At 38.0% G+C, this 25896-nt stretch overlaps 2 long non-coding RNA genes across 2 annotated transcripts; one reads left to right on the plus strand and one right to left on the minus strand.

Annotated features, from left to right (window-relative positions):
- Nucleotides 1-726: 726 nt before the first annotated feature.
- LOC144287954 (uncharacterized) lies at nt 727-13996 on the minus strand. The gene is made up of 3 exons (XR_013355831.1): nt 13813-13996; nt 5003-5226; nt 727-1935 (listed from the first exon to the last, which is right to left on the minus strand). It is a non-coding gene; the product is annotated as an uncharacterized LOC144287954 (long non-coding RNA).
- Nucleotides 13997-14044: 48 nt separating this feature from the next.
- On the plus strand, nt 14045-23504 carry LOC144287953 (uncharacterized). The gene is made up of 3 exons (XR_013355830.1): nt 14045-14094; nt 21126-21285; nt 22994-23504. It is a non-coding gene; the product is annotated as an uncharacterized LOC144287953 (long non-coding RNA).
- Nucleotides 23505-25896: the final 2392 nt, after the last annotated feature.

The raw sequence follows: 25896 nt of genomic DNA on the forward strand, positions 1-25896 counted from the left end.
CAGAAGAGCAAGGATATTATGGGATGATGGGTGAGAATTGGTTTGGAAGTGTCAGTGGGGACCATATCCCAATGCTGAGGTTTGTGAAGTTTGAGAAAATTAACAGACTCTACTAGAAAGAGCAGAAGAATTATTCTCAGAACAGAGCTAGGGTTCATTTTTAGGCCTTGACTTTTTTTTTTTTTTTTTTTGGATTCCTTTGAAAGGTACTTGAGAATTTGATGGAAGCCACAGACTTGTTCCCAGGAAACTGCATGTAAACACATACGTACACAAAAATTGCATACAATGTATTCTATTGGATGGAAAATTGATTTCTTTTCAGAGACAGAATGTAAAATCGATCTTCAAATAACTGCATCTTTAAATCTTGCTTTTTCGTACAAACAACAAATGGGCATTTCCTAAAAACTTAACATAATTCCAAACTATGCAAATTTTAACAGTAAATTTTAATGTGCTTTAAAGCAAACCTTAATGAGGATGCTCAGGTTTATTCACAAAAAGGAGAGAGTGAAAGTCAGGATGGATGGAAGGGAGGAAGGAGGGCAGGAAGTCAGGGAGGGAAGGAGGGAAAAAGGAGGAAAGGAAGGAAGGGAAGAAGGAAGGGAGGAGAGAGAAAATGTTGCAGGACTTTAATGTGGAAATACACTTGTGCATGGATTTATTGTACATTTATCTTTATTTTGATGCCAAGAAATAGAGAACACTCTGATTTTACTTATTTTATTTTATTTTTTTGCAGCACTTTGACTTTAAAACTAACCCTCTCATAATTCACTTTTCCAGATGAGGGTGAGTTTATATGGGGAATTCCAGAGACCATCTAAGCTTCTGCATTGAGTAGCTGAATTCATGTAACATCATTTTCTTTGTCCTCAAGCCAAAGAAGCTACCTTTAGGAAGGGCTATGACATGAATGCTGCCAGTGTCAGCAAGAAAATTATAAGGATTTCATGTTTTGATTTCAGTTCCCTAAGTAGAAGTAACTTCAAAAATTTTTTTTGGTTTTGTTTTGTTTTTAAAATTTCCAGGTATATCTGCAACTTTCTGCTTACAGAGACATTGAAGCTTTGCCATTCTTAATTCCGGGCTGTAAAAATACTTCATTACCATGACATATATAGTCCTTTATCTCCAATCTTCTCTGAATGCACGTATTCTTGCAATAGACTCCGTGATAGTGAGGAAAGACCTTGAGTACGATGATATGCCACATGAATGTGTCTAAACGTGGCTTCCAAATAAGGCAAATCATTAATGGACTCTGTTCTGAAAAGCTGTTCTTGGAATTGTCTTTCCTTTTCTCTGTCAAACAAATAAAAATAAAAATGTAAATATCTGCATGGAGGTTAATCAGATGCTTCAAGATTTGCCTTGTGGAAAATCAGAAAACTCTGGCATGCAAGTAAGGAATTTCACATTCTGCTTCCATTTCTTGATGAAACTTTGGGATAAGCTGGCCAATCCTGTTCAGTTTCTGATGAAGTTAATGACTTTCTCAGTGGAAAACAAGATTCGGTGCCAATATATACTGATGGAGATAGCAGTGAGTCACATGGACATATGGAGCTTCTTTCTTTACTTAGCTATGAAAAATATCAGGCACACTCCAGTCTCAAGTCTTTTCCACTTGTTCCCACTGCCTAGAACATTCTTCTTGCAGACATCTGTATAGATCACTCACAACTTCCTTCAGATCTCATCAAATGTCATTTTCTTAGAGAGGACCCCCTATTCTCCTTTTATAAAATGGCATGGAGCCCTCCCCTCAGCAGATACTCCCCCCAATACCATGCTTTGTTTTCCCTATGGCTCTTATCACCATGCGATATAATTTATGCTTGTTTGTTTATTGTCTCTCTCTCCCACAGGACCTGTGCTCCACAAAGCCTGAGCCATGGTAGTTTTGTTCATGTCTGTTGTCCTCAGCACCTAGAACAGTATTAAGCACAGACAATATAAATTTGTTGAATGCATGTTTCATCTGTTTAAAGTACAATTTTTTGTCTAAGTTTCTCCAAAAAGGGAGGGATTCTGTGTGTGTGTGTGTGTGTGTGTGTGTGTGTGTTTTTCCAGTTGTTGCCCTTCACTGTTCACTCCTTACTCCTGCTTGAGGCTTCTCACGAACCCTTCTGGGCTTTCCATCACGGCTCTGCAAGCTGCTGTCCTCTCTCCATGCTGTTCTGCCTCAAGCATAAATAGAGCCTATTTATTTTCTTCTCCAAGGCTATACTAACATGTTTTACTAAATATGTGAGGCTTTCATAAGAGGATTACAGAAGAGAAAAAGAAAACTTGGAAGTCAGTTCATTTGTCATTATCTGTCATAAAGGGTTTCTTGCTGACTTCTTCTCTTTGCTCCAGCCATCCCATAGGTCAATGCAAACTGTGATCTGTTCTTTAGAGCAGAGCCTTTTCTCCCATCTCCTCCCTTTCCTGAGCCTCAACTACCCCATGAATCTCAATCCCAAAGTAAAAGAGGAAAGGACTCCTTTCTCTGGCTGAATAAGTGACAAATTAACAAACTCTAGCACCAAAAACAACAGCAACAAAAACAAAACAAAAATCACTTCCATGATTCACACCTTCCCCAAGGTTAAATACAATCCTCCCACCATGCCTAGGATCACGAAGCTCTCTACATCATCACAGTGTATACATATTTGCAGATGAAACTCTGATTCTGTACATGGAAGTCACATCACTTTTTCCATGCATTCTCTTCATGGCAGGAAGTTTTTTTTGTCAAGGCCACATAGTTATCTTTCTTTACCTGGTTTCAGATCTCAGAAGAACTGCCGTCTTTCATGTCATCACATACAAAGAGTGTGGTCTAGCGGCGCCTGAGTGGCTCAGTTGGTTATGATCTGACTTTGGCTCAGGTCATGATCCTGGGGTCCTGGAATGGAGCCCTGTGTTGGGCTCCCTGCTAAGTAGGGAGTCTGCTTCTCCCTCTGCCCCTCCCCCTGCTCTCTCTCTCTCAAATAAATAATTAAAATCTTAGGAAAAAAACAACAACAACCAAAGAATGTGGTCTAACCAAAATGCAGCAATAACCAGATCATTCCATGAGTCAGGGAGCTATACTTGGTGGCCATCTGATAGAGTGATGGGAACTCATCTTTATCACTTAGAATGGGATCAAAATGACCGAATGTGAACAAGAGAAGAAGAAGAGAAGAAATAGCCTGCTTCTGTGTTAAGTATGATATGGGATTGTGTCCTTTAGTTGTTCAGTAAGGTAATCTCTACACAATAGGGGAGTTGTCTGAAATAGAGGATGAATAGAAAGACTACTATACAGATGATCCGGTTTTCTCTTTCTAGGCACATAGGGAACCATGTTTCCCTGCCCCATTGCTTTTAGGAAGGGGCATCCAACTAGTTCTGATGAATGGATCACTCCCAGACTGAAGCATGACAAAAAAATGTGTAAAGATGCCATGCCTATGCACCCTCTGCAGTGGGAGTTGAAGAAGGCATACATTTTGGATGGCACATCACCAAAGTGGTGGAATCTTGATCAGCATTGGCCCATGCAGCTGATGGAGCAGAATCCACTCTGCCCACCCCTCCACCGTGATCAATGCTGAATGTAAACTCTGAGACAGAAATAAATCTTTACTGTAGTAAGACAAGACAAACAAAAGTCAACAAACTTTCACTGCCCCAAAATGCACCATTAGATTTCTTTATTACATTATTGTACTTGTGATTATAGTACAAATTAACTCCAAGGACTTTAGTCTTCCATAAACAAGGTGATTAGTTTTCTTCCATCTCAATATAGTTCTTTCTCCATGATACCTCTCTCCCAGAATTTCTAAGTAGTTGCAGTTTCAAAAACAACCTTAGTGATGGCACAGTTTTTCTCTCTTTCTCTTTTGTCTTGTAAGATAAGAATCATCCTAGCTGAGTACAGAATGAGGGTGGTGAGGAGTAACTCTAGAGGCCCAGAAATGATTGTGGTAATTGTATTAATGGAGGATATTGGTTTGGGCAAGAGTGATGGCTGTGGGTATGAAGAGAAAGGATGGATTTGAGACATGTTTCGGTGGTTCAATCCATAGGAGTTGAAAGGTAAATAAACATGGTGTGAAGAGTGAAAGACACGGAAAATCAAGGATGAATCTTGTTTCCTGGCTCAGGAAATTTTGAATAATGTTTTAGTCATTCCAATGCAGTGTTTTCATTAAAAAACCCTAAAACTAGAAACCAAAAACAGTCTACAGATTCAAGGTAAACATTTATATTTGCTAGATTCATGATTCCTTTCATACAAACTTTCAGCATAAAAAAATATTGTGGCTTCTGTGTCCCACTTCAAAGATAAAAGTATAACCAAAGGAAATGGAAGTGTCCTTATAATGTATTTCCTTTGAAGTTTTCTGTAACTTTATGCTTACAGTAAGCAACGGTAGATCTCTTTAATCATAAGGCAGAGACATTTATTTAATTTTTTTCGATAGTAAACAATTCTAGACATTGTAATATGGTTTTAAAGATGATCTTATATTATTTGATTATATATACAAACAACATAGACCTTTTCTAGTAAGACAATATTCTTATAATAATGGCAAGTTTTTTTTACAAAGTCATATTTCAAAATAGCAGGAAGAAAATGTAATAATTAATCTTTTTAAGCATGTCACTGAGCCCATGAAGCATAGTTCATAGACCCCACATTAGAATCTTTGAGCTCTAGCCAAAGTGGAAGATGAGTTTTTCAGGAACTTAAAGATGTAATGGTCAATCAGATTGGTGTTTCAGAAAACACAGTTGAAAGATTTGGGAGGGAGATGGAAAAGTCGGGCACGGGTTGATGAGAATAACTACCAAGCAATTTGGAGGTTAGAGGACTGGATGAACAAGAAGCTTGCATATGTTGACTAACAAATATGACTAGAATGTGAAGTAGCTGATTTGAAGATTGACACACTATTCATCTTAGGCATTTTTTCACTGATGGGAAAAATGCATGTGGCTCAGAAATTACCAAAGACTTGGATCGGTTGCAGCTCCAAAGAAACCTTTGTTTTTCAGGATGGGAAGCTTTGCCTTGTAGAAAGAGTAAGTAGGTTTCCATATTGATAACTTGGAGTCTTGGGAACAGCCAACATATCTTGGAAGCACTTCAGAATTGCTTGATGCTTCACCTTGGCCTCAGTAGTCTCTTTAAGGACATGTAAAGGAAGCACACTGCTCCTTGTTTTTATTAATCTAGAAATAAGAAACATAAATTCCTTAAGAGAAAATCCGCCCTATTTCCCTTTCACATCTGTTACCAAACTGTCTTATCAAATGCATCTCTTTTGAGAATCTCTTTTTACTCTAAGATTCTTGAAGTGATTGTACCTGGCTTGTTGAAAGGATCCAGACATTTCCTCCTGTCTTTTATACAAATGACATACATTTCTAATGTCACTTCATATAACGACACTAGATTATGTTGTTCCTGGTTTTCGCTGCCATGGTTCCCTGCTCCTTTCCTCCATATAGTTATCATAATTTAACAAATAAATATTTGCAAATTTGATTAATATCTATCTCTATACTATAGATGTCAAGGGAGCAGGAATGTTTGTTCTAATCCCTCTTGTATCTTCAGTACCTAACCCAGAGCCAGTGTGGGTAGTTGCACAAGAAAAAAAACAATCTTGATTTATTAAATGTATGTTTAAATAAATATTTTGCCCCTTTTCTTTTTTTTAATATAGTTTCTAGGAAGAAAAACATTTTAATCTCACTGTAACAGAATGTTTTCTCACTTGCTGGGGAAATCTGACCATGTTTACAAGGAACAAATTGTGCAAGATGGTTAACAGTGCATGTGTAAATAATTAATTAAAAAATATTTGGATGTTCAGTATTCAAGGCAGATATTTGCATTGTCAAATTCCTATTGATACGGTTTGATTTTTCCCTTCTATAGGATTACTGAACTTCTATATGTTGCTGAAAAGAGAAAAGAGGTGTCATTAGGTCTTGGTTTCATTTTTGGCTTTATATATGACTTAGGGTAATTCATGAACTGTGAGCCTAAGCCTTGTCAGCTGTAAAATAGAAAAACTCACATGACTGTATTATTTTCCACAGAATGTTGTCAAGATAAAATAAGACATAAGACATTTGAATATTTGGTTGATAAAAGTATCATTTATATATCTATATATATATCACCCAATATGTATCTATTCATTAAAAAGGAATATGTACATATATATTAAATATTTTACCAATAAAATATCCATGTATAAATATACTCACACAAATAATTATTTAGCTTGGTCTGGCTATGCATATGGTTAATATTCAAATGGTAGGGGATGACTACATAACAATGATAAAAATAGTGATGATAACTATTTATTGATATTTTTTAATATGCTAAGCATTGGGCTAAATGCTTCACACATATTTTGTTATTTAATTCTTACAGAAATATGTTAATCATTTTTCCCTTTCCACTTCTACTCTTCTCATTCTCTCTCATACTCAATCCATGAAATTAGATGTTGTATCCATCAATCCACTGAATCTTTTCTTCTCAAGGTCACCAGTGGCCTCTGTGTTGACAATGTCAATGTTCATTCAGTTCTGCTCTCCTCTCACTCAACCCTTCTGCAGCATATGACAGTAGTAGATCGTTCTGTTTTGTGCAGCACTTTATTTGCTTGGCTCTATGACACTACCCTCCCATGATTTTCATCTTCTTGACCTCTAAATATTGGAAATCTCTAGAGGTCAGACCCAGGACCTCTTTTCTATTTTAACACATTCCTACTGGGATCTCAGTCTTGATAGCTTAACCATATTTATACCCTGATAATGCCCAAATTTTAAGATACACTTTTGACCTTTTTCCTGAATGCATACTTGCATATTCAATGACCCACTGAATACTCTCACATAGATGTCTAATGAGCATCTCTTAACTAAACTCTTTATAAAAATTTCCCTCCTTTTTACCTCTTTCTTCAGTCTCCATTCACCCAGGTGCTTAGGCACAGAACTTTGGAATCATTCTCATTTTCCTTCTCACAACTCACATTAAATCTATCAGAGGTTATATTCAATCTGCCTTCAAATGCACCATGAATCTAACCACTCTTAGCAGCTGCCAAATGCCATCTTCCTACTTGAAGCCACCACTGTCTCTTGCCTGCACTATTGCAGTTACCTTTACTTGGTCATCCTTTATCTATTTCTGGTTCCCTAGAGTCTATTCTCCACATAAAAGCCAAAGTTATTTTTTCAAACCATGATTTGGATCATGATACAGAGATCAAAAATGTCCAATGGCTTCCTGTCACAGAGTAAATCCAAAACACTACTATGGCATATAAGTTTCTACTGTTATTCTTTGGACTTTTTAATTCAATTCATAAGTCTCACAGATCTTACTTTTTCTCAAAATTGCCAGAGTATTTCAGACTGAAGATGTTTGCATTTGTTCTTTCTTCTGTGTGGAAAGCTCTTTTCCACATATTCACATGGATCACTGCCTCGTTTCCTTCAGGTCTCTGCTGAAATGGTATCTCCTCTGAGGCTTTATCGGCCCCTGCTCTTGTCTGACTACTATCAGATTATCCAGAACTATTTTCTTCTTTGGAACAATTATAGCTACTTGAGATGATATTTCATTTTAACTTTTTAATTATAAGGTGCATGAGAGTAGTTCACTGTAGTATCCTTACTCTCTAAAACAGTGCTTGGAATATGGCAATATAAAATTAAAATAAACATTTTATTTTTAGAGAACCCTCTGTGGTCAATCTGATTACCATTTTTTTTTTTTTTGAATAGGAAAGATAACTAAGACTCAGAATAGTCAAGTCATTTTGTCAAGATCAAGATCACATCATTGTTAAGTGGTATAGTCAGGATTTGAATACTGATCTTGCACTTTAAACCACTGTGTCATACTATAATATACTGCCTTCCCTTTCTATGTAATTATCAATTATCTTACAAATTCAGGAGCCCTAAATTTCCATAAACATTTTGTCAAGATATTTGTGTGTGTGTTCACATTTCAGCACTCTTTGCCTTTCTAGGATTTTTTTTTTTTTTGAAGGTTCATACACATCTGCACTCAACAGCTTATGTTTCAGAGTCCCTGAAGGGAGATTTAAAGAGGAGAAAACCACCTGCTGAAACATGTCAATGCAAAGATTGTTAAAAACAATCAATGACACTTCCCTGACAATTGGATAAATGCACAGATGCTAAGAATTTCAGACTACAAAGTGAAAGTGATATAGTCAGGTGACTTTTATCTCTCTGATCCCGTGTTCAAGCTTTGCAGAGGCCTGAAGCAGTACTTAAACCATAACACCGTTACAGGAAGAGCCATTGACTTCAGCATTAGACAAGACCTAAGGCCAGTTCCTGAAGTCAGGTTTTACTGATTTTTAACACTAAAAAGATTTCTCTAAAAGCATATCTGGCAATTGTCTTTTTAAGGTGCTTTTAAGAAATGCTAAATTTTCTTCTCTTTCAACCATTATTCCATTTTCATTTTGTATACATTTAAAGAAAATCTTGAGTCTGGAAGTCAAAGCATGCAACATATCAGTTTTGTCTAGATGTATGTCAATGATTGGATGAAAGTTGAAAGACCAATTTTTTGGTTATGTGATGCCAAGAGTTGGATATTTGAGAATATCTGAATATTATCTGAATATTTTTCACTTGCCCATGAAACATAATAATTGTTAACATTGAGTGTATTATGCTATGCAAAATAAATCAGGCAAAGACAAATACCATATGATTTCACTCACACATAGAATTTAAGAAACAAAACAGATCAACATAGGGGAAGGGAAAGAAAAATATATTAGATAAAGAAAGAGAAGGGAGGCAAACCAGAAGAGACCCTTAACTATAGGGAACAAACTGGGAGTTGCTGGAGGGAAGATGAGTGGGGGATGGGTTAATTGGGTGATGGTATTAAAGAGGGCACTTAACGTAATGAGCATTGGATATTATATTCAACTGATGAATCACTAAATTCTACCCCTGAAACTAAAAAGAAAAGAAAAAGAAAAAAATAATCATTAACATTTATGAAATCCTGGTTCTACCACTGCTAGTTGTGTGACCTTGTGTACATTACTTAACTTCTTTTTTTGCATGTCAGTTTCTAATTTGTACACTGGGGTTAATACTAGTGCCAATCTCATGGGATTTTGGTGAGGGTCAGATGAGACAAATGTTAAGCACTTAGCGTTCAGCAGGGTGTGAGGGTTCCAGAAACACCAGCTATTATAATGTATACATGTGACTTCTAGATCAGAGTTCCTTTTCCTTGACCCATTGACATTTTGAATCAGAAAATTCATTTTGTGGGGTGCTATACTGTGTCTTGTAGAGTGTCTAGCAGCATCCCTGGGCTCTAAATACTACATGTCAATAACAGCCACCCCTTTCCTGCTGTGACAACCAAAAATGTATCCAGACATTGCTAGATGTCCCCTGGGGGACAAATCACTCCATGATGAGAACAACTACCAGACAAATGATTTATATATAGTATCTCATTAGATTTTTCATAACAAGCTTAGGGGGTAATTAATAATTTCATATCATTTTAATGAATGAGGAAAGTAGACTTTGGGAACATTCATTATTTGCCTTAAGACACATAAGACATACTTGTGAAAATTGAGTTGTTACTAGAATCTGACAGCCTGACAACAAAGCTGCAATGGTATGTTCATTAGGTGTGTCTCCAGGTGATGGGTTGTTCCCATGCACAATGCCAAGAAGTCAACATTCCATTGCATTTCCAATATGCCCTGCTCAGGAGCCCATGGTGGGCTTGCCCCATGTGGCTTTACAGCTCAGTGTCCTTCTTTACGACTTACTGTTCTTCTCTGCGTTAAAGAATGCTATACTTTTCTGTTAGGATCAGCCTATGAGCGAGGGCTTCTCTCTCAGGAGCATTCTCATCTTAATGTCAAAGCAGAAGTTTCCACCCTTATCTGCGCTCCTGAAACTTTTCCAATGAGAGTAATAGTGCACTGACTTCTGCTTAATAGTTATTGCAGACTTAATTGAAAAGAATGAATTCAGGAATTTTATCTGAAGAATTTGTGGTGCGTTGAGAACAAGGTAGAGAATAAACAAATTAACAAAATAAACTGATAAGCCCCCCCTTCCCTTGCTTAAAAGTTAAGAACAGACAATTCCTAAGTAATCTGTGAGTATTGTGACTTTGGCCTTTCCTAGATGTTTCCTGGTCTTAGGTTTCTAAGTTCTTTCTCTTTTTAATGATGTAGATTTGTAGTTAGGGGAGAGGAGGCAGAGAGGGAGAGTAATTTCTTTTTCCATCTTCATCTTCCTGGATTCATCTGCTGCATTTTTCACTTTTGTGGCTCCCATAATAGTACTTTGTTATGGCTTCTCCTCTCATCTCTGGTCAGCTACTCACTGTTTCCTTTCTTGGCTACTTCCATTTTGGCAATCTCTCAAATTATTGAACCCCAGGGTGGGATCTGTAATCTATAACTCGTCTTATGTTCTATATTCTTTGGGCAATCTTATCCAGTCTCATGGTTTCAGATACCATTATCTTCCAGTGGATTCCAAGTTTTTGTCCTTAATTTGGGCCTGTGCCCTGAGTTTCAGACTCATCTATCCAATTACTAGCTTAGCATCTCTACAGGAATGTTCCATGGGCACTGTTTTCAACATGTTCTCACTAAAGTGGATCCCTTCCCTCAGTTGGTGACAAAACTATCCACCCAGTTGTTCAAGATAGAACTTGTGCATCATACAAAATCTATAATGTCTCATCTCTCTGTGAGACAATCACCTAAATGTCCTTTGGTAAATGTTTTCTCAGCTTGTGACAGAGATCCTGAGGTATCAAACTGGACATTGTAAGCCTTTTATGCCACAGGGAATGATGTGTGGCCTCTGGGGTTTGATTCTCAGTGGGAACGTGGGAGTTGGATCCTGGGCCAGGACTCTTGACCAAATCTCTTTGCATCGACATGCTGCTCTTGAAGCTATACCTCTCTGTGTTACTTCCCACCGAAAGAGTGGGGAAAAATGCCAACAACAAAAACATGTTCTGGCTTTAAACTTGTTATATTAAATACACTATTTTAAAATCTTAGGTATAAAAAATATAAAACAGACATAGAATAGTTTTTCATATTGCACACATATTTCTGGTTTTCTTAAAAGGATCATCACAAAATTTTTTTAAATAGGTCTCAGTAAATTAAGAAAGTACATGATTAAAAAATATTTCATACAACTTTTTAGGGACAGATTGGACATATTAGAAGATACCTCCTCTTTAGATTCATAAATGTACATTTTCTTATTAGTGCTTATATTGCTATATGAATATGTGCTCAATATCCACACTTACATGTGATTTATTTATTTATTTATTTATTTATTTATAAAAGATTTTATTTATTTGAGAGAGAGAGTGAGAGGTGTGTGTGCAAGAAAGCACAAGGGGGGGAGTTGATGGGGTTGAGCAGAGGGAGAAGGAGACGGAAACTCCCCACTGAGCAGGGAGTCTGATGCAGGCTGGCTCTCAGGACCCTGGGATCATGACCGGAGCCAAAGACAGTTGCTTAATTGACTGAGCCACCCAGGTGCCCCCTAAATGTGACCACATTTCTAAAAAAGTTATGTATTTGTGTATTTTGTTCATACAAAATGTAGTAAGCTCTTTTAAATGTCATTGTCCTGAGTATTTATAAAATGTCCTGTGTTAGAAACAATTTTATGTAATATGTATTCCGTATACATGCAACACATGGGACAGTTGCTGAGCACATCGTTTAACGTGTGTGATGACATAAAAATTATTGGAGTTTATAGTTTGTTTTGCTATTGACCAGTTTTACCCCCAACTCAAGACGTTTCATGATTGTTTTCTTTGTCAAAAGTCTCTTCCACTAATACCAGAAAGACATCGATGCAGCTGAAAATAGTGTCACAAGGATGTCAAACTTGACTCAGGTGGATTAACAAACCATTCTTCCTCTCATTTGTACTCATTTTTAATGATCGGCAACTGAGCCTGACAGTATTTTTGTGACACTTTCAATCTACAGGACTGAGAGAGCTGCTGTTTATCCCTACCTCACCAGAGACATTAGCATTAACAAGCTGAATCCTGCACTGCCTGGTGCCAGCCACAGGTCACGTCGGTGTGAAGACAGCTGTCTCTTGGGTGGGCCATGCCATCTCTATTTTCCCAACAACAGCTGGCTGAGGGATCTATTAACATCAGTGTGAACCGAATGCCAGCAACTTGCATTATGACCTCAGGTGTAGGAAGGGAAGTATGGTGCTTCTAGCAGAACCCACCATGTTGCCCATAAGAAGCAGGACTTACATAGGGCAGGGGAACAAAAGAAGTCATCAGACTTCCCCTTGTCCATATCCAGTCAACTGACACTCTTGCCCCCACTGTTTTAAATCAAGATGAACAAATTCAGGGTTACCAACACATTGATGTTAGAGTGGCATGGTTTCCTTTCCTAATAATTTATAGATGTCTGCAGCAAAACAACTAGAGTTTATTCACTAAAACAATTGCTTTGATTTTCAATCATGTACATTCTTTGAGATCTACTAATATTAATGATTTTTTTGTGCTTCGGTGTTAAAGAGGAAGGAAAAGAAAATTACCATATTCTTTTCAATATGAGAACTGTCTCTGTTCCTTGTAGACAAATTAAGCCCTGTGAGCAAATATGACCCTGAAGAACATTTCTTAACAGAAAAATATATTATTGCATTACTATTTATTGAAATTTTTAAAAAGTGGTTCTGATTGGCAGATCTTTGCATAATAAGTGTTAAATAGTTTCTTCTTTACTTCCTGTGAATCTCATGGTCCTTTGCACTTTCAGTCTTAGATTAAGATAATATCTGATCAGTTTGCTAATTGTTGGTGGTCTAGGACATCTCCCTAAAGTTTCTTCCTACTTCAAGCAAAAGATGAATAAATTAGAAGAGAGTAAGTGTTCTTTAAATTTATGGTTGCACAATGCCAGAACAAAGCAGTTGGAAGTTGAAAACTGGTTATTTGCCTTGTTTTAGGTGAAAAGAAAGGGAAAAAAAATCCATTATTTGAACTTAATTAAGTTTAAAAAACTTAATTTTTCAAACGCACTACATTAGTTACTTGTTGAGATGCAAGTTTAAGCTGGATTAGATATACATGTTTTGAGGGAACGTTTTTCTTACTTCAAACTTGAAGAAAATAGTCATATATCCAATTTTTTCCGGTGCGAATAGACGAGTTCTTTTTGCTATTTTCCTCATTTGGAAAACAAAACCATCAGAATCGCTTGTTTATTTTTTGATCCCCAAGGAAATAGTAGTGTTATCAAATTTAGGAAGTGGATAAATGCTGGAATAACATAAACAGATTCCATTGTATATAAATAAGCCAATTTAAAGTAATTTAGTAAAGGAAAGGCTCTATTGCTTTCTTAATTTTTTCCTAAACACTTTGCTTTATTGTAACATGTACCGGGCCTACATGTTTCAATGTTCTTTTTCTCTTTACCTCCCCCTCTGGGGTTTCAGTCCAGTAAATTCAAAAATCATTGCCTTTGGGGGATTTACTGGTATTTAAAAGCAGATCTCAACATCATACAAATTGCAGTTGTAGTCTGTGTAAGGTAATGGTCAATAAATAAGGGAGAATCAGAACACTAAAGCTAGATTGTGAAGAAAGAAAGGAAAAAAAGCTTACTACATTCTTTCTAAACAAACAAAAAGGCGTAATTGGAAAAATTCATTTTTATGTTTCCTTACATTAGATGAGACCACTGAGTGAAACATTCACTGATGAATTACTCCTGTAATCTGTGTAGGAAAACAGCTACTGGCAAATTAAAGAGTCCTGGAACAGAGCCATGAGAACTAAATGGCTAAAAATGAAAACAGGCAAACATTTGAGAGTATTCTACGGAATACAGATCTTTCAACACCTCCCCCTTTTCACTGGTTAATTCATCGTCATGGAAACAGAATTTATCAAAATGTTCTTGCTCACTCCTAGTGACCCAGTGAGTAGACTTACAGAGCTGGTGAAAGGTAACTCAGGCTGAAGCAATTTTTACAAATGATATGCTGCAGTTCATAAATTGGTGAATTTTGAATGGTGCCATTGTGTCGGTTGAACAGGTTTCCAAGTCTCAAGGGGTGTACTTTTTTTGTTTGTTTGTTTGTTTTTCTTTTTTAAATCTGCCAGCCAGAGAAACCAGAAACCTTTGCTAGTGATTGAGCATGGATGACTAAGCCCGTGGAAAGTGGTCGGTTTTAGATTTTAACTCACCTTTTCCCCTCAATTTGTTCTTTCCCCCCTTGTCTAAAGGATGCTCAAATCCAGTGTTTGGTAGCATTTCTTTGGTTTGTTCATCTGCCACAGCGGCAATCTTTGCTGTTCTGTATCTCAAAGATGCAAAAATCCTTCACTCCTCATCATAACCATCTTCTTTTATCTCTAGCAGAAGCTAGGTGTTAGCAATCACAGCCTAACAGATTTGGACAGCTTTAGGATGACACCTTTCCCAGATCACAGTTAACCCCACGATGGAGTGGTTTCTTGGTTTTGGGAAACCGACTTGAGGAATTCCCTAAGCAAAAGTGCCATTTTTTTAGTATTAAAAAAAAAAAAAAGACATCATCCATGCAGCTGCCAAATTCAGGGAAGGTTGATTTTTTTTTTTTTTTACTTTATTTTATGTTCACAATTAGTGACTTGTTGTCATGGAAACCACGCTTCAGATGATTCTTGAACTTAAATGGCTGGATGTGATCAAGCAAAAGCCCTCCCCCTTTTTAGGCTCAGGAGTCAATGTCTCTGTCTCTGGTTATTCTGATAACAGAATCACATAAAACATCTATAAACATGCAAAATAATAGCATGGGGCAACATCAATTAAAATGGAATATTCAATAATTCATTCTTTAATTAAGGCTCTTTCCCTTTTTTCCTGAAGCTGTAACCTTTCAAGTGTTAAAACAGACATAAGAACTAAATCATTTAGTAAAAGAAATCTTTTCTAATTAGCAGTTTGTGATACACTAATGAAAAAAAAAAAAGCCAAGATTTAAAATTCCTTTTTGGTTTTTAATGTTTAATACAGAAAGCAAAGTGAAAGGGCTTCATTTGGAAATAACTATGGATTGGGGCACTTGCCTTTTATGGCGAGTGTGTGTGTGTGTGTGTGTGTGTGTGTGTGTGTGTGTGTGTTTCTTTTGTCTCTGAGTAGGAAGGGTTGGGGTTTATCAGAGAAACAGCATAGCCCACTCGAGGTTCCTGGCAGCCAGAAATAATTATCTATATTGAGAATGCAGGCATAGTGTTCATGTTTGCGTATGTGACTACCCTATGTCAGAGCTGGGAAATGAAAACCTCCAACCATAAGAGCAGCTCATCTTTAAAAAGGAAAAATCAAACACTCAGGCACTCTGGATTTATTTGCTGACCTCTGTTTGAATACAGAATTCACTACTCTTCAGAAAATACTATTATGCAGCGTGTACACTTGGCTCTCTGTGCGTATCTGGGTTTCTTCACTCTCCAGGTATGGGGAGTTCACTTTCCTCACTACCTGTATTAATGCTAATTCATGGAAAGAGGCCCATAGGAGAGGGAGCAAAGTAAGTCTGGCCAATTCTCTTTTTCAATTTAAAGGGCATACTGGCTTTTATTTATTTATTTATTTATTTTTTGCTAGTGGAAAATACAGTTGACTTCAAACATCTTTTCAATTAATTAAAAGTGACTATAAATTCACACTAAGATTTCCGTAGCTAAAGGAAAGAAAAACCACATTATGTTGCATGAGATACAAGGTATGTGACTTTTATGTTGCATGATACACATATATCATGGATCCTGAAGTATGGTGATATTTGTAGCTATTGTGTGAAAAGGTAAGTGAAATTATTTGGCTGACAGTTGGTGAACCAGACTCCTCATTACTGTAATTATACTCCATTTCTTAGTTTAGATAGATCAACTGACCTCTCTGTGATTTGGTTTCTTCATCTTTAAAATGGGAAACCTCTCTGACCATTCCACAGTTCCCACAGACGTGTATTAAGGCCATTTGTGTCACAGCACTTAATACATTTTGATGAATAAATATAACTTTGGTACTTTCTTTTGCAAATTGAATGGTGATAACTCTAACAGTGCATTTTTTTTTTTTTTTTTTACAAAGGCGCTTGCCTTTTCTCCCCTAAAATTCTGTCCTAAGAAACAGAATAGGATGAAATGCCATAGTACTGCTGCACATTTTGGGTCTCTTTCTTAAATACAGATCTCTATTAGGAAAGCAGAAGGTTTCACTCTATTTCGCCAAGAAACAGTATGCACAGCGGACAAAGATAATAGAAAAGATGTGATGCATGAGGGCACCTCTTTTGATTGTGAGGCCAGAGAGAGTTAGTTAAACAGGAACAGGTTCTTATCTTCTATCTTGTAGCCTTTACTCGTACCCTGCCCTCTACGTGGAGGAAAAGCAACGCACACTTTCCTCTCTAAGAGAGGTGCCCCTGAAGGTCAAGAACTAAGAATGATGCTGGTGCCTGGTGCCTCTCCCTCACTGCTGTGTGTCATACGTGTGGAGAGAAGTTAGCTGAATATGATCCCTTGAAAACTAGTGAGGAGGAAGTATATTCATATTTAATCTGAATTCAAGCGAAAAGTAAGCACTAAGAATACTGTGCTCTCTTCCAACATCGATTTTATCTGCTTCTGAAAATTCACAGCCTACACTGAAATCAGGGAGATGAGAAACACATTTGTTCAAATGTATTGTGCTCTGGGGGAAAAAATTACACACACACACACACACACGTACACACACCCCTTTGTTTTAGCATGCATCTCTTTTCTTCTCTTCCTCCTCAGCCGCATGTTTAGTAGAGGATAGTTAAAAGCATTTGGGATGGGTCACAATGAAATAACTAAAGGATGTCACATCTATCTCTGTACCCATTGCAGCTGTCTGCTCTGACTTTGGGTGACATGAGCAGCCTAGTCCTGGCTCTGATGACTCTCAGAGTGTACCGTGGGGTGGTCATCCGCGGTGTTATGTTGTATACTCCCTGTCCCCCTCTCCCTGTCCATTGGTGGTGGTGATGGGGGGGTGATATGTAACATGGTATAAACCAGAAATGAAACCCAAGGAGAAAAATGATACGTTAAATCAAAGTTGCCATTTTCTTTGGGAACTAAGTTTGCTTCTTGCAACCCGCTACCAAAATGCCTGGGAATTCAGATAAATTCATTAACATGCTAAGTAAGAGACTACCTTGCTAATAGTTCCTTCTTTTTTTTTAAGATTTTATTTATTTATGATAGACATATATAGAGAGAGGCAGAGGCAGGCTCCATGCCGGGAGCCCGATGTGGGACTCGATCCCAGGACTCCAGGATCGCGCCCTGGGCCAAAGGCAGGCACTAAACCACTGAGCCACCCAGGGATCCCCCTAATAGTTCCTTCTAAACATGAACTAGGGAGCAGCTTCTTGCTCTTAATTTATTTTATTACATGATCTGTTTGTTTAGCACAGGGATGACTGGATCAAGAATTAGCACCTGAGCCAACTACAGCCAGCTTTTGGGTTGGGCAGCAGCCCGTTACGTGGTTTGATGAAGTGATTCTGTTTGGTATGGATGCTGACATTGGAGGGTGAGGAACCAAGTTGGATTCTCTCTTACTGAGTAGAATAGGGACATATACAGAGGGACACAATCAACTGATCAGAGGCTAAGAGACACACAGAGAAAAGGCAGGCATGATGAGATGTCTGGGTGGCTCAGCGGTTAAGCATCTGCCTTCAGCCCAGGGCGTGATCCTGGAGTCCCGGAATCGAGTCCCACATCGGACTCCCTGCATGGAACCTGCTTCTCTCTCTGCCTGTGTCTCTGCCTCTGTGTGTGTCTCTCATGAATAAATAAATAAAATCTCTTAAAAAAGAAAAGGCAGGCAGGAGGTGGTGAAAGTCATGTAAACAAAAGACATGAGGTAGAGAAGAAGAAAGAAAATACAGTAGACCCTTGAACCACATAGGGGTTAGGGGCTTTGACAGTCCATGCAGTTGAAAATCTGTGGATAACCTCTGACTCTCCAAAAACTAGCCTGCTGTTGACTGAAAGACTTCCAACTAACATAAACAGTCAATGAACACATATCCTGTATGCTATATATATTATATACTGTATTCTTACAATGAAGTAGGCTAGAGAAAAGAATATGTACTAAGAGATCATAAGGGAGAAAAAAATACATTTATGGTATCACATTGTATTAATTGAAACATCCAGGGATCCCTGGGTGGCTCAGTGGTTTAGTGCCTGCCTTCAGCCCAGGGTGTGATCCTGGAGACCCGGGATCGAGTCCCATGTCAGGCTCCCTGCATGGAGCCTGCTTCTCCCTCTGCCTGTGTCTCTCCCTCCCTGCCCCCTCTGTGTGTATCTCGTGAATCAATAAATGAAATCTTGAAAAAAATCCATGTATAAGTGGATGTGTGCAGTTCAAACCTGTGTTGTGTAAGGGTCAACTGCAGTCAGAAAACAGACCAGACCCACTCACAGTAGAAAAGTGATCTGTGAGGGGTGCCCGGTGGCTCAGTCAGTTAAGCATCTGCCTTCGGCTTAGATCATGATCTCAGGGTTCTGGAATGAAGCCTTGAGTCGGGCTCCCTGCTCAGTGGGGAGCCTGCTCTCCCTCTTCCTTTGCCCCTCCCACTTGTTCTTTCTCTCTCTCTCTCTTTGCCTCTCCCTCTCTTTCTAATGAATAAATAAAATATTTTTTAAAAAAGTGATCTGTGTGAATTATGGTGGCTAGATTATGATGTGTGGCCCGTAGATTGTGTTGTGTGCTATGATGAGACAAAAGACATTTTAATTCTCCATGAATTTAGTTCCCTTGATGGCCAAGAAGGTTTCCTGCACTCCCTCATATCTCCTTGTATACTCACAGCGCATCCCCATAACTTGAAAGCTCTCAGCCATTCATATTTCAAATATTTATTCTGTTCTGTTCTTTCTTCTCCTTCTGGTATTCCTAATATGTGTACATTATATCTTGGTGTTTGTCCCACAGTGATTGGATATTGTGTTCTTTTTTTTTGTTTTCAGTTTTTAAAAATCTCTTTGCTTTTCAATTTGAGAAGTTTCTATTGACCGATCTTCAAGTTCTCGAGTTCTTTCCTTGTCTGGGTACAGTCTACTGAGGAGCCCATCAAAGGCGTTTTTCATCTCGGTGATGGAATTTTTTATTTGTAGTCTTTCCTTTTGACTCCTTCCTGGACTTTCCATCTCTCAACTTCCCTTCCCACCTATTCTTCTTACCCATTGTCTCTTTGTTCCATGAAAGACCTTAGCATACAAATTATACTTCAATTTCAGGTCTGATCATTCCAAATATCTACTATATCTGAATCTGGTTCTGATGCTTGCCATGTATCTTCAGACTGTGTCTTCTTTGGCTTTTAGCGTGCTTTGTAATTTTTTGTTGTAAGCCAGATGTGACGTCTTAGGTAGGAGAACTGAGCTAATCTGACCCTTAAGGTGACATTTTCTATTTATCTGGCTAAGTGTTGAACTGTGTTTACTGTTTGCTATAGCTGTAGATGTCAGAGACTGAAATTTCTCATGGTGTCCTTGCTTTTGTCATCTCTGTTGTCTTTAAGTTTACCTGAAGGCTCCTTTGCAAATGAGGTCTGAGCCATGCAATTCTTTATAGCTGTACTCATCTGTTATTATTCAGAGGCCCTGTTCATGTGGTAGATGAACATGTGGGGGTGGGCAAAGCATTTTAGCGCCCCTGATTATGTCTAAGTCTCAATTTTATTTGGTTCCCCCCACCTCCTCAGGTAAGACCAAAAGGCTAGAGGGTACTGGAGTTGAGTGTTGCCCTTCCTCTGTATCTATTAGACTCTGATAAAACCCAAGTCAGTTTAGCTTTACCCTCAAGGAAAGATTTTGTCAAGTAGAACAAAATGCTCTAGGTATATTTCAGAATGGTCACTTCTCCCTTTTTGGGAGCATGCGGAGATTTTTCTTTGATTTCTCAGTTAAGAACTGGTGGGGCTACTGGAGTTAAAACTCAAAAAAAGTGTGGGGATCATCCCAAAGGCTGGGTCTCCAGGTGTTTTTATTTCTTATGCTTGTCTATGCTCACTCTTTAGCAATTAGTCAGTTACCCTTCCGGAATCCCTAATGGAAGCTGGCTCCAGCTGAGGTTTCTCCTCAGTATCCAGTGAGCTGTGATTCCCTGTACTGGTCTCTCCCCAGGTTTTGGGGTAGTGATCTGCTCCATGATCGAAATTCTCTGATGGATTTGAGAAAAGTTGACGATTTTCAGTTCATTCACTTGTTTACTTGTGGTGAGGATGGGAGTGATGGCTTCCAAACTCCTAACATGCTGGACTGGAAACTGTAAGTGAACCTTGTCACTTGAAATAACCTAAATTCCCCTCTGTCCTTTGCAACCAATAAAAGTACAAAGAACAAACGTTGTTTAAGCCAGTGGTTAAAGCTTGTTTGTTCATTTCTTTCTTTCTTTAAGTCAGCCTGACATGATCCCTCTTATCATATTTGAAAGTTCTCTTATTAGATGTTTAAAAACTTGTCTTTATTCAGTATGAGCTGAGGCAAGTTACTTAACTCACTTTCTCCTCAATTTCTTCATTGGCAAGAGAGACAGAGACACATACGCACGCGCACGCACACACACACACACACACACACACACACAGATTGATCTAATACATAATCAGGTAATCATAGAAGAATGCTACTGAGAATTCATGCATAGATGGTATTTGAAAAAGGTGGGGTACTGTATATATTTATTTAATGTCTTGCATGCCACTTTTGGCTATTTTGAATGAAGCACCTTTATACAAAATACTAAAAAAAAAAAAATTAAGTGATGTATTTTAGTGTCTTTTCTTCCCTTAAATTCCTCTGCCCACCTCTCATTTTTAGATAGGTCATTATTCCAGAAAACTCTCTCATGTCTACAATGTTATAGGAATAATATATGGGCAGGTATACTCTTTTTTTTTTTTTAAAGATTTTATTTATTTATTCATGATAGTCACACAGAGAGAGACAGAGAGGCAGAGACACAGGCAGAGGGAGAAGCAGGCTCCATGCACCGGGAGCCCGACGTGGGATTCGATCCCGAGTCTCCAGGATCGCGCCCTGGGCCAAAGGCAGGCGCCAAACCGCTGCGCCACCCAGGGATCCCCGGGCAGGTATACTCTTGAGAAAGTATTTTCTTATTATCATTTTTGACAATAGACCTGTTCTATAAAGGGAGTCTTTGAAACAGAAGCTATAATATCAATCATCATTTTAACAATGTAATTTATAAACTACAATAGGGACTCTATCACTTTCTCTGCAGTTTGGTTTGTTTCATGCATTTTCGGTGCCAATACTTTATTAACACCTCTTACTTGTTGTACTAAAGTGATTGTTCTCATGAACTTAGCAAATTTTATCTCTCTGTGCATTAAAAACATGCTGGTGAAGAGGATCAACTTACTAATTCAGGTTTATAAAGGATGAAGCACTTGCCCTTGAATTTATATCATCGTGATTGCTTTGCAGTGGCTTCAAAGAGGAACAAAAGTCCTTCAGGATAACAATGTTTCTGTTTTTATTTATTTAGCCACAAAGTAGCCTTGAAAGATCAGCTATCACACAATCCTGGAGATGTTTTTTTCTGTTTATTTATTTATTTCATACTGGGGGGAGGGAAGATGTGTGTAAAGAAAAAGAATTAGGTATGACAGGCTATTTGACAATTTGTTAACACAAATTAACCTTCTTTTAAGACTAGCTGTATGTGAACATCTAAGTTTCACTCCAGCTGAACAACACAGTCTCTGTTTGTGGGACTGTCCTGAAAGAAGGTAATGTTTGGAAGGTGGCCGTGACAAAGAGTGATGACATTTCTGCTCTATTCTGAGCTTTGTGAAGCTTTCCATGAACAATATGATATTTTTGCTTGGTTTAGGATCTGTCTATTGATGTGCTCATCTCAAAGCTATCTCCAGAGGATAGGAGTACTTTGGGCAAGAATGTCATTTTTCCTTTTTTATTTAATGGTTGAAGAAACTAATGCACAGTGAAATGATGTGGCTAAGGCAGGGCAGTAAAACAGATCTGCACTCACTGGGCTCTTGTTTGAATCCTGTTGTTTCACCGTTAGCCATTGTCTTAGTCTATTCTTAGCAGCTTAGACTGCTATAACAAAAAACCATGAGCTAGATGGTTTATAAACAACCACAATTTATTTCTCACAGTTTGGGATACTGGGAAGTCCAAGATCAAGGCGCTAGCTTGGTCACCTTCGGTGAGATGCCTCTTTCTGGTTCAGAAGTCATGCCTTCTCACTCTGTCCTCAAATGGTACAAGGGGTTAGGGATCTCTCTGAAGCTTCTTTTAGGGACATTAATCTCATCTATGCAGGCTCTCCACCCTCATGACCTAAGCACTTCCCAAAGGCCCCACCTTCTGATATCATCACATTGGGCATTAGGTTGTCAACATACGAATTTGGGGGGGAATATACATATTCACATCACAGTAGCCAGTTTGCTTATGGTGTTCATGAGTTCAGAATTAATCTCTCCTTTCTCTAAACCTCTGGGCTCTTTATATCTCTCTTAAGGCACATGTCGCACTATAGATTATGTATTAGGTAGTCATGTATATCTTATCTTCTCTCTAAGTCTGTGGGGTCTTTGAAGATAGAAGAAACATATCCTTACTCTTGTACATAAAATGTCAATGACCCATAAAGCTAATAATAAAAATAACTTATTTTCCATGTAATAGTTATATAATTTAAGCAATTATTTCTTATGTGCCATGTGAATGAAGATTCCAAATAGTATTTTACTAACATGTTCCAACATGTCTTCTTCTATTTTTGTTTTTGGTTTTTACAAGAAGAAAAGTGAATCAATGCTGAAGCTTTCATAGGACGGACAAGAGGAAACCCACAGACCGAACTCATCCTTCCTTCATATGCCTTCGACAGCAAACTTCTGGGATCATAAGAAATGACTTTTTCAGGATGCATATGATTCAAAAACAATTTCTTATAAGATTCAGTAGGGGGGAAAAATCAGTTCCAGAGCTTGTGGAGGCTTTATCTCAATTCTGAGTATGCATCGCCTCACCTTCTATGGACCTAACTCTCTCTAGGCACACCTGTCTCTAACATCAACAGCATAAACCTCAAATAACCCAACTCTCATCTTCTCCTGATCCCATCTCAGTTCATACTTATCAGGTGAAAAACTGATATCACCAGTGTGGTCATCATCAGCTTTCCTTTTTTGCAGCATGTCAGCATCTGACCTCTCCCCTCCCGGACAGCTTGGTTTGAGGGATTTGAAGTTTAAACTATATTTTATCTCTGTACCTTCCTGATATTGGTAATAAAATAGGTTGGCTGGAAGACAGATTGTGAATAGAAAACTATGTTTCTCTTAAACTGTGAGCCTGGCTTTATACTCTTAAAAATGTAGTCTGAAAAATGACTTCTGCTTTCCTGGTATAGGGTAACTGCAGTTCCTGACCATTTTCATTTTGCCTCTTTGACATAACACCAGTGGTAGAAGCAGAGAAAAGTGGCAGAAGTTCCCTACAGGATGTCTGCCCTTATGTGTCAAACCCAAGGATTAGTTCCAGAATAAATTTACAATGGCCTAGCTACTAGCTAAATTTCTATTTCATTTTTTTTTAAAATTAAAAACAACTATTTCAGGTTACATTTATTTTGATTATTACATCCTATGGACTCAATATATTTGATTCTAGCAGGTAACATAGCAAATTAGATATTGTAACACAGATGGTAAATATCTCCCTGGTGTCACCAAAGTTTGGTGAGTACGGTCTGTTTGAAATATGGTAATGGGAGAATAGATCTAATTGACTAGAGATAGACTTTGTTGAGTAGAGAAATTTGCAATGTCATTTATGCCTGCTCAGAAATCCAAAGTCCTAAGAGCAGAAATTTACCAGAGATAGCTGGGGTGTGAATGAAAGGTGAAAGGATAGGTGTGATATCATTGTGAAGATGTATTTATTAAGTGCCATTTGGCCTGATGTAGGAAATACATGATTTATTTCTGATTTAAGTCAGACATGTTGCACAGGTCTAATATATTATAAAAAGGGGAATTTCAAGTTCTGTGGATGTATAATGGGCCTCTCATCCAGCTAGAAGTACCACATCTGACAAGTTCTTTACCTGCTTTGTCTCAAAATGCATCTCCCAGAGTTATTGAAAGCAATTGGGAATGATGATGACTTTGTATCTGTATTTGAATAACTCATTTTTGGCAAAATAGAAGTTATATATCCAGGGAAGACAGGGCCATATTCTTTCAAGGTATATGATAGCAAGGAAAGAAAAGAGTAGGTACAGTCATACCTATTCCCTGGATTCTGGGAATGTAGACCTCAACATGTTCAGAAACATGGTCAGCATGATTTCCTGGCATGAAAATCCAGAAGGGCAGCTGTCTCAAGAGGAGTGTGATAATTGAAGCCTTGTCATTTAGAACAGAAATTGGAAGTACTGAATATGGCTCTGAAGATGAAAGCTAGAATGAGTGGATGGAAGCTAGAGGAAAACAGATTTTCAGCTCAATGTAAGAAACAACATTCTAACTTTTAGAACTGTCCAAAGATAAAAATGGGCTGGCGTGGGAAGTAGAGAGTTATTCATCACTTGATGTAGCCAAGCATAAGCTGGATGACTTCTTACCTAAATATTCTGGAGAAAAGTTGAGCATCAGATGGATAATTGGACTAGGTGATTAATGATTCTTTTCAATACCGAAAGGTGCCAATTATTGACAAAACTACTATCATACAGCTCAATTGTTTAACAATGGGCAAGGTGCTCTTACAAGAAGTAGTTCTTTAAATTGCACACCATATTTTCTTCTATCCTCTTAATAATTACCAAAAAAATATCAGCTAAAAATTCCAATTTCCTTCTTTCTTCAAAGTACACATATTTTGCTTTTTCTTAGGCAACTGTACATACATGTCACCTAATGGAGCACAACACAGAAATTGTGTTGGCTACTGACCTAACTATAGTCACATCAACAAGATAGAAATTTGTTTTTCTCCCACACAAATTAAGTCTGGAGATAGATACTGGTATGGCAGCTCCAGAAAATCATCAGTGACTCAGCTTCCCTATATCAAAATCACTAAGATGACTCTTGCAACTCCAACCATTCTATGTTCATTCCAGGCAGGAATAGAAAAGCAAGGGGCAAAAAAGTTTCCTGGAGGACTCTTACATCTCAGGAGACACCTCTATTTACACATGTGCTTTGGAAATATAGTTCTTCAGCTCGGCACATTTCCCAGACTTCTCTTATTAAGCACAAAAGGGAGAAAAGCAACTTCCGATCTTTGCCACAGGCATCTTATTGCACATTTTCATAGTTGGACAAGCAATGACTGCTTTTCTTTGTACAGATATAATTTTCAGTGACATATAGCCAAGGTCTAACAGATTCATAGAGGTCCTGAGCAAGTTTATAATTTGGCATTGTTTTAGAGAAATCATTATTCTTGGGGCACCTGAGTGGCTCAGTCAGTTAAGCATCTGCCTTCAGCTTAGGTCATGATCCCAGGGTACTGGGATCCGGTTTTGTGTTGGGCTCCCTGGTCAGTGGGGAGGCTACTTCTCCCTCTCCCTCTACCCCCAACCCCTTGTGCTCTCTCTCTTTCTCTCGCTTGTGCTCTCAAATAAATAAATAAAATATTTAAAAAAATAAAATGCAAAATCATTATTTTTTATTTGTTCAACAACTATTTAG

Source organism: Canis aureus, chromosome 17, assembly GCF_053574225.1.
Source record: "Canis aureus isolate CA01 chromosome 17, VMU_Caureus_v.1.0, whole genome shotgun sequence".
In the NCBI taxonomy this organism is placed as follows: Eukaryota; Metazoa; Chordata; class Mammalia; order Carnivora; family Canidae; genus Canis; species Canis aureus.